The sequence below is a fragment of the Suncus etruscus genome, chromosome 13 (assembly GCF_024139225.1).
Source record: "Suncus etruscus isolate mSunEtr1 chromosome 13, mSunEtr1.pri.cur, whole genome shotgun sequence".
In the NCBI taxonomy this organism is placed as follows: Eukaryota; Metazoa; Chordata; class Mammalia; order Eulipotyphla; family Soricidae; genus Suncus; species Suncus etruscus.
In genome coordinates this window covers 21,318,293-21,328,003 of record NC_064860.1, presented here as the reverse complement: position 1 = coordinate 21,328,003, position 9,711 = coordinate 21,318,293, and the positions used below count along the sequence as shown (strand labels likewise).

At 38.7% G+C, this 9,711-nt stretch overlaps 1 non-coding gene across 1 annotated transcript; it reads left to right on the top strand.

Moving 5' to 3' along the window:
- Positions 1-8,646: 8,646 nt before the first annotated feature.
- Positions 8,647-8,779, top strand: LOC126026390 (small nucleolar RNA SNORA51). The gene has a single exon (XR_007501678.1). It is a non-coding gene; the product is annotated as a small nucleolar RNA SNORA51 (small nucleolar RNA).
- The last annotated feature ends 932 nt before the right edge of the window (positions 8,780-9,711 follow it).

The following is a 9,711-nucleotide window of genomic DNA, read 5'->3' as shown; positions in this document are numbered from 1 at the left end:
ATTCCCGTGGCATTCAAAAATAACCATTTTACCTCCTGCCAAGCTGTTTTCTTACAGATTTCCTGCAGCTTCCAGCAGTCCTGTCCTCATTCACTTTAAAACAGCCTGTCACCCCTCCTGCTAGCCCACCATTCCTGCCGGACCTGTTTCTGACTGACTCTGCCTAAGGGGAATGCTGGATGATACTCTGCCTGGCAGCCCTTCTATAAACCTTCAGCATGCCCACTGCTACCAACAACCCTGCTGACCTCCACTGGGGAGCTGAGACTCATCAAGGCATACCTTTGACACAGGTCATGGGCGTGGGACCTTGCTTACTCAGACCATATATGCGCCCCCCCCCCTGTCCAACTATCAAACATTTGCAATCAAACCATTGTGGTTAATAACACTTCCATCTTCATTGAAGCCCCCAGCTCCACTGGACATTCTCCCCATATTGTTACTAAAATGTTTCTTGCTTATCATGACTATTAGCTTTGTTAATGCCTAGATTAACCACCAAACCTGTTGGTCCAGTTTCCACCTCGAACCTCATCCTGCAGATGGTCAACGCCTCCACCATCACTGACCCTGCCTATCTGCTATTCATCTCAACCGCCCTTCTGCTTTGGTGACCCCCTGCCTGTCTCTGACCCCCTCGCTCTGCAATCCAGCCCCAAGCCTCACTTCGGCATCACCTTGGAACAGGTGGTGGAACTTGAACTTTGCCTTTTGGTACCCAATATGATTCCCCCTAAAATTGTAATCAAATTATTGTCGTTGATTTCTCCTTTCAGTTCATAATTGCCCCCAATTTAACGTTTTTTGCCTGTTTCACTAGTTTATCTCCCCCATTGTTTTACATTTGTTTCTTTAGTCCTAGTACCACTGTGTTTTGGTTGTTTTAATGTCTAAATTGACTGTTAGATCAAAAATTGCCTTATTACCTCTTAAATATAATCTTGTGTCTCTCCCCCGCTGCAGTACAAAAATCAAACACTGCCATCACCCTAGCCTTATTAAAAGGCCTAGGTGTTATTGGTGTAAGCACAAATATTTATTCATTGGTTCATACTCTAGAATCTGCTAATGCCTTATAACTGTTGCTAAAAATGTTTAGAAACTTAAAGAAGTTTACACTACTGTTGATTTTCTAGCAAAGAGTGCAGAATAACCACCGTGGTTCAAAATTAAAAATTTTTTTGAGGGAGGGGGGAATTTGTGTCATCCTTAGAGTAAAATGTTGCTTTTTAAAATAAATTCGGCTTAGCTAGAGATAGCATTCAACACATAGAGGATAATTTAGCAAATAGACAAAAAGATATAGAGCAGAGTGAGAGCTGGTACAAACATTGGCTTTCTACCACTCCATGGATAACAACAGTGCTCCCAGCCTTTTTGGGGCCCTTCATTGGCTTTATGTTGCTAGTTTCCTTTGGTCCTTGGGCTTTTCGCAAACTCACCACCTTCGTAAAGAATCAAGTGGATGAAGCAACCAGAAAGGACTCAAAGGTTCTGTACCAACAACTATGCACCTCAGAAGACCAGCTGACACCTGACATCTCCCCTCCTGCCAACTCTCCGCCACTTAAGTTTGAAGTTATCGAGGAGCTGGCACATAGACCTCAATCTGTGCCTTGCCAAACTTTGGAAATGACTGAATCAAGTGTAGCAGATGCGGTGACTGGAAGCCCCACACCTCTTCACCCAGTGTGGCCAGTCCACCGAGGCACGTCTGTCCCTTCCATATTGTATACTAAACAGGGGGAGATGTGGGAGACCGAGCACCCCACATATCAAAGGAACTCTGAATGAATTTTCCACCGCCTGCCTGATTCAAGCCACAAAAGTTTGCATAGCCCTGAACCAACAGAAAACTCTGCAAATAAATTTAGCTCAGCACAAAGAATCTGGCTTAACCAGATTCCTTAACCTTTCTATGGAACCTGTTTTTGTAACTGCTCTCAAGCATGTAGTTATAGATATGTTTTTGTAAAGTTTAAATTATGATCCTTATTTCTTGCACAAAAGATAGATCTAAATGGAAAATAGGCTAAACAAATAATTGTATTTGCGTAAATATCAATTAGCTATTTGTTTAAGAATTTGCTTCCCCTCCCCCCATCCTGCCAGGTTCCTCTTTATCCTTCCCGCCATCAAAATGTGTTTATCTCCCATTGGTTAAAATTGTTGTACTTGTATAAATAATGTTTTATTGAGACCGTGTGAATTAAAAGTCTTTCACAGTTAAAAAAAAAAAAGAAAAATCAGACAAAAATGTAAAATAAAAAAAAAAAGACAAAAAAAAAACATACTCTGAGCTTTGTTCATCTCTCTGTTTTGAGAAGGGTTGGGGACCATACTTTCTAAGTCTTGACATTTCAAATCAGAAACCAAAAATGTTACAACTTGTTTTTAAGAGCATCCTAGCTTAGCTGAATATGCATCTAGATCAGCTAGCCTACTAGATTTCTTCCAACAGAGTTTTTCAATTGTGCCTTTTGACGACCATGCTATTTAATATCATATCGTTTACAAGAGATGATTTTTTTAGAGCAAAGCTGATTAATTAGCACTAAATTAGCTTAATCCCAATTTTCCTATATCACCTCAGACTTTCCACAAAGCATGCTGTTTCTACTCAAGCAAGGTGGAGTAGAAAGCATCTAGACTACCTATTTTTAAGAACTATAAAAGGCAAAGAAACGTAAAGAACAAGTACAGACAATTTATTTATGCATTTGTCAAAGTGGAATATGAGCATAAATGAAAAACACTGCAGCATCTGAAGGCTAATGAAGGAAAGAAAATCAAGACCCAAGTTATTCAACAGTCGTATAAATTGCAAGTAGTTAAGGAACAAACAGGTTCTTAGTATAAGGTTGTTTCAAGAAAAACTATTTGTGGGTAGAGTTAGGGGAATTACTCAAAGGGCTGAAGTACATGGTTCCATGTGGAACCCTCGGTTAGTCCCTAATACTGCATGGTTCTTCAAGCACTCACAAGTATAACTTTCTATCAGAGAGCTGAGAGAAACTCCTGAGAACCACTGGAAGTGGCTCCAAAAGTATATACATATATTTGGATTAAGTGATAAATGGAAAATTAAAAGACATCTATGTAGCTCATTTCATTGCAACAAGTAAAGATAAAAACTGGTCAGCATTATTTGGTGAAATTGGACTCAAGTAATTAAAAGATCATTAAAAAACATTCTTTAAGCTGCTCTAAGTTGTACCTTCCACAGAGAATATTTCCAGTATTAATATTTATTCCTGATGCTAGTGTAATTATACAATGGGTTGTGCACTTGCTTTGTACACAGCTGATCTGGATTCTTTCCTCAGCACCATATATTGTCCCTGAGTGTGCCAGAAGTGATGCCTGTGTGCAGAGGCAGGAGTAAGTCCCGAGCATCACCATGTATGGTCCCAAAGCAAAACAAAACAACAACAAAGTTTATATTTATTGCTTCATTTTGTTAAACAAAAAGAAAGTTTTTATTTAAAAGATATTTTAGCATAGGCTCAGGGGCAGAAAACTTACTTGATTTAATGTGTGTGTGCAGCTGATCTTGTGTCTTGCTGACCAAAGACTGGAAGCAACTGTGGAGGTCACCGAACACCACTTCGGGGCCTGAGCAGTACTTCATTCTTAGTCCCTTGCTTGGAAACAAACACTGGGTTGGTTGGCCTAAACACAGTGGAGGGTTCCCTGAGTTCTGAGCACGATTTAGGAAATTCTATCCTACCACAAAAGCACACACAATGAGAAGGGATCACTCCTGGCATTATTCAAGGGACCACATAGGATGCTAGTGCTTAGATCCAGGTCATCCATACACAACACAAACACAATACAAGCTATACTATTGTTCTGACTCTAAAAGAGAACTTTTGTTTTTTTATTTTTGGACCACACCCAGTGACGCTCAGGGGTTACTGCTGGCTATGCGCTCAGAAATGACTCCTGGTTTGGGGGACCATATGGGAAACCGAGGGTGGTGGGGATTGAACCACAGTCCTTCCTAGGTTAGCATGTACAAGGCAAACACCCTACTGCTTGCACCACTGCTCTGGCCCCTCCTAAAGAGAACTTTTATGTACTCTTCCAGAGATTATGTTGAAAAATTTTCCTTATCATTTCACTTCAGGATTTGTATTTTTCTTTTCTAGGTATGATTTCCTAACTGCTAATATTTTCCAGTTTCATATCCTTCCCAAAGTTTCATATATTTAACTTGAACTAAGAAAAAAATTTCAAATAATGAGCTGAAGAATATTGTAGGAATTTCTATAAATATCTAAGACTATTTGCACTAGAACTTTCAGTTTTCTGGTTAACTTTGCTTTTAATCTAACTCCTCTTCCAACCAGTACACTCATGCGCGCGCACACACACACACACACACACACACACACACACACACATACACACACACACACCAGGTAATTTATTTCTAGCCCTGGGAACATTTAAAAGTGAAATATAACATCTAATTTTACATCCAGTTTTCCTGCTGACTCTTAGATATCATTCTATTTCCCATTCTAGGTATTCTTCCAATTATGCATATCTTTGCATATTTCATAACAGAGGGGAAGTGGTAAATCCCAAGCATGTTCTCTGTAGTTCCAGTTTAAACAACCTTCATTTTCACCTGGCCATAGAGTCAGATGGTTGGCATTTTAAAATTTATATTCAGTAATTGCTGTAAAATTTAATCTAGGCTGTTTTAATACCAGAAGTCACTAAAGTAACAGCTTAAAATAGGATCCCCAATTAAGAAGACACTGCTTAAACTACATTTGTTAAAAAACAGTACCTTTAGTAGGTTCGTGTTTTAACTGATACCAACGGATTGCCAGAGGAAGTGGGAGGCAATGAACCAAAAAAAGGAGCATTACCAATTAGCACTTCTGCAATCTGTGAGCAATTTGGAAATTGGTTTCCAAATGTAGACAACAATAAAAACACTCAAGAAGCTACTAATGAACGAAACTCCAAGGTATGCAACCTACAAGTGGGAATTTACCACTTTTTTCTGAGAACTCTGGGTCAACTATCCCTATAGGAGCAATATTGCATGTGAATAAATGTGGATTTTCTTTGTGTACACTAGAATGTAAATTATGTGTATTGTCAAGGATTGAAAGGGTGAGATAAAAATGCATTATTACTCAAAAGATATACATATAGATGCAGAGTTCCCTTCCCTCATGTGATAAACAACAGCATCCCGAATCAGTATTTCTAAAGGTTCCTAGGCCTCGTCAGGACTTTCAGGAAAGAAAACTATTCACTCTAATTTCAGAGAGGTAGATTCAAAATAGTTGCTAGTTTTCTCAGAGATACACAGGAGCTATTGTAAAAAGACTGTGTGTGAATAAGAGAGAGTAAGAAGAGAGAGAGAGCTGTGTTCTCCAGTGTACCCACCAAGTTGGCTAGGGAGGGTCCTTTTCTATCCTCCATGTTTTTTGGGTCCTGATACATTCCCCTCAGCTAATGACCAGAAATAAATAGGTCCCAAGCTGATAACCAGAAACACTAATTTTATTCTAACAATGCTTATATAGGACAAGAGAAAGTAGAATGCCTGCAGGGTGGGCAGGACCCTGGAAGTCAGAGATGGGCACCTTGGAATCCTAGACACCTGGAAGAAGTTAAACATAAACACCAGAGATTAGGAGTGCCTAGAGGGCATCACCATGGATGAGATTTTGTGGTTGATAGAGAATAGTAATCTTCTAAACCAGAGCTCTCTGTGAGGGAAAAGGGAAGTCCAGGAGACTTCAAGGAGAATCCCTGGGGCAGTTGCACCATGGGAACCCAGAACAGTTGCTCTCTATAAGATTCTGTCTGCCAGGCAATTTGAGAACAGCATCACATGGGGAGATTAGCATTCCAGACTGCAAATGAATTAACTCTGCTTTGCAGCTTGACATCAGCTATCATGGACATTTCTAGAACATGGAAGCTCACCAACCTACAAACTGTGAAGCTGTACTTCCAAAGAACACACGACACATTTCAGAATAGAAACCTGCCATTGAAATGACATCAGTGCCAAACATTTATGAGATAAAAAACAGGAGTGCTGTGCCAGTATGCTCAAATCATGGAGGAAGTTCTACTATAAAAAATTCAATCCAACCGAGGAGAAACAGATTATTCAAAGGTCTAACTCTAAACTGATATCCTGAGATCAAAACACATTATGCCATGCTCCCGCAGAATACAGTGTAACGATCAATGTGTTTTAGAGATGAGCCATGGCTTCCATTATCAGGCTAGTAATGCAAGAACTGAAATATTGTTCATCCCCTTAAAAATTCATAAATTAATACCCTGAGTTCCAAAGATAATTGTATTTGGAAGTGGAGCCTTCAGAATTGCTTATATTATTAATATGGAGTTCTTAGGAAAGGATTAGGTTTCTTATGAAAGACGCCCACAAAGGGATTGAGTGATAGCAGATAAATAGGGAGCTTGCCTTTCACACAGCTGACCTGGTTCCCTGAACCCCCATATGGTCCTCTAAACCCACTAAGATTGTAGAGCCAGGAGAAATTCCTAAGAACCACCAAATGTGACCCAACCCCCTGTACATCTGCATCCCACAGAGATTTCTTGACCTTTACTGTAAAAGTAACAGCCAGAAGACCTAGGCCAAAAAAGAGCCAAAAAACTTCATCTGACATTCATCTCTGACTTGCAGCCTTAGAAATCTCACTCATCTATGGGTTTTAAGAAAAATGAAAGACATTCTTGCAATAATAACTTTCAGGCACAAAAGAGAAAAGAGCTGGAAGTTCCAGCTCACCTCAGGAAGCTCACCACAAACAGGGATGAGTTTAGTTAGAGAAATAACTAAGTTTTGAACTTTCCTAATAATGAGAATGTACGAGGGAAATAGAAACCCTGTCTAGAGTACAGGCAGGGGTTGGGTTGGGAGGAGGGAGATTTGGGACATTGGTGATGGGACTGTTGCACTGGTGATGGGTGGTGTTCTTTACTTGACTGAAACCCAAACACAATCATGTATGTAATAAATTGTTTAAATAAAAAAAATTATGACAAATAGGTCCCTGATGTTTGGAGGTCTAGAATAATAATACAGCAATTACGCACTAGCTTTGCATGCAGCCAACCAGGATCTGGTTATATGTTCCCTTGACTATCCCCATCACCCTGAGCACAGAGCCAGCAGTAAGCACTGAACACCACCCAGTCTGAGGTATGTTGTTCCAGTAGTCTGAACAGAAATGCAATGAGAATCTTGCAAGTCTCTAAAATTGTAGCAGAATTCAGTCCGTTTGGGTTACTCTCTTTTTTCCCCTACATCTTGAAGCACATTTTCCTTTAAAAATAAATACACTGTTCCAAATTTGGCTGTAAGCACAAAACTATAATCCAGAAAGCTAGAAAAGCTTGTGGTTCAGAAGAGGAAGCCTGAAAATGCAGCCCAAGTGAACAGAGTGTATTTTTCTTGCATGTGAGGAGACTTTGTGTTTATCCTTGGATTTTCACTTTCTAGGCCAATCCATCCACACTCCCAACCTTTATTTTTCTTTATTCTTATCCTGACTTGACCTCAAAAGGACTAGAAGACTGTAGCAGAAGTCACAGATAATATTCAGAACCAGAAAATAATATTCTAGAGGTATTTGTAAAAGTTAACCATGCTCATCAATCCAATAATATACCAGAAATAATATTGGAGAAATTAATCTTGTCCTTACAAAAACCTGCTAGAAAAATTTAACCTTCCTTTCAGAAAAGTTCATGAATCAAGCAGGCAAAATGGAAGTGCCTTTGAAATGAAAGACATCAGATTTTCTTCTCAAGGAATTCAAAATAATGTAAATTTTTCAATTATTTAATTGTTCTGAATAAAGTCTGGCTATTGTAAACAACACTTCAATGAATATAGGTGTGAGAAAGGGATTTTTGTATTGTATTTTTGTGTTCCTAGGATATATCCCTAGGAGTGGTATAGCTGGATCATATGGGAGCTCAACTTTTAGCTTTTGGAGAAATCTCCATATTGCTTTCCACAAAGGTTGGACCAGACAGCATTCCCACCAGTAGTGAATAAGAGTTCCTTTCTCTCCACATCCCCACCAGCACTGCTTGTTCTCATTCTTTCTGATGTGTGCCAATCCCTGTGGCAGCCTAGATGCCCCTCAATAGATGAATGGTTAAAGAAACTATGGTACATATACACAATGGAATATTATGCAGCCATCAGAAGAGATGAAGTCATGAAATTTTCCTATACATGGATGTATATGGAATCTATTATGCTGAGTGAAATAAGTCAGAGGGAGATAGATAAACACAGAATGGTCTCACTCTTCTATGGGTTTTCAGAAAAATGAAAAACATTTGTGTAATGATTCTCAGAGACAAAATAGAGGAGGACTGGAGGGTACAACTCCTGACATGAAGCTCACCACAGGGATCATTTACTGCAGTCACAGAAATAATTACACTGAGAACTATCATAACAAAATGTGACTGAATGAGGGAAGTAGAAAGCCTGTCTAGAGTATAGGCCAGTGTGGGGTGGGGAGGAAGAACACTTGGTCATGGGAATGTTGCACTGGTGAAGGATTATATATATGTATATATTAAAAAATAAAAAAAGATAAGAAAAGATAAGGCCTCCCAATTCTTACCACAGGCTGTGTTCTTTACACTTACTGTATAGAAAGAAGAGGTACAGTAAATGCATGCCATATATACCTCAACCGAAGCCCTTTGCCTGGTCTGTATTGTAAATTGGGGGACAAAAAATGTTCTGAATAAAATTGGGTGATTTTGCTTTATTATTTTTGAAATTAAAGAAATAAGAAATGCTGTTAAAAACTCAAATTTGGACCTGAAAATATATTTAACAACTTTATTTATTATCTATTGTGACAGCAACGTTTCAAGCCAAACCTTTCAGAATGCTATTTTAATTATCATAAATCCTTGCCATACCTGAAGCAATTATACTAAACCACAATCTCTAATAACACTTTGCTTGTAAGAAATGCAGAGTGCTCTGATAAATCATAAGGTAACAAATTCAATTTCAGTTTTCTATGCTCAAATTTAGCACCTATCATAAAATGCTAGAAAGTAAATATATATTGTCAACTTTATAAATGTAGATGTTTTTTATTTTTGTAATTTAAAACTATTATTTAAAAACTATTATTCATATGCCAACTAAATCACCAGATTTGAATATGTTTCAGAAAATGTAGAAGCCAATTCTGATATAAGGAAGGACTCATTGTATACCCAAGATATAAAAGAAAATAAATCTCCTACTATTGGAGATTCTTGCCTTCATTCCTCAAATTTGGAAGGGAAATAAGCAAGTTTTCATCTTATTTACAATGGAATTCTACTATAATGTAAATTTCAGCTCTGTATCATTAAAAATCAATAAATGTGGTCCTGGGCCCGGAGAGATAGCACAGCGGTGTTTGCCTTGCAAGCAGCCGATCCAGGACCAAAGGTGGTTGGTTCGAATCCCGGTGTCCCATATGGTCCCCCGTGCCTGCCAGGAGCTATTTCTGAGCAGACATCCAGGAGTAACCCCTGAGCACCGCTGGGTGTGGCCCAAAACCCAAAAATAAATAAATAAATAAATAAATAAATAAATAAATAAATAAATAAATAAATGAATGAATGAATAAATGTGGCCCCCTTGTCCTGGCTTGCACTTTCCTC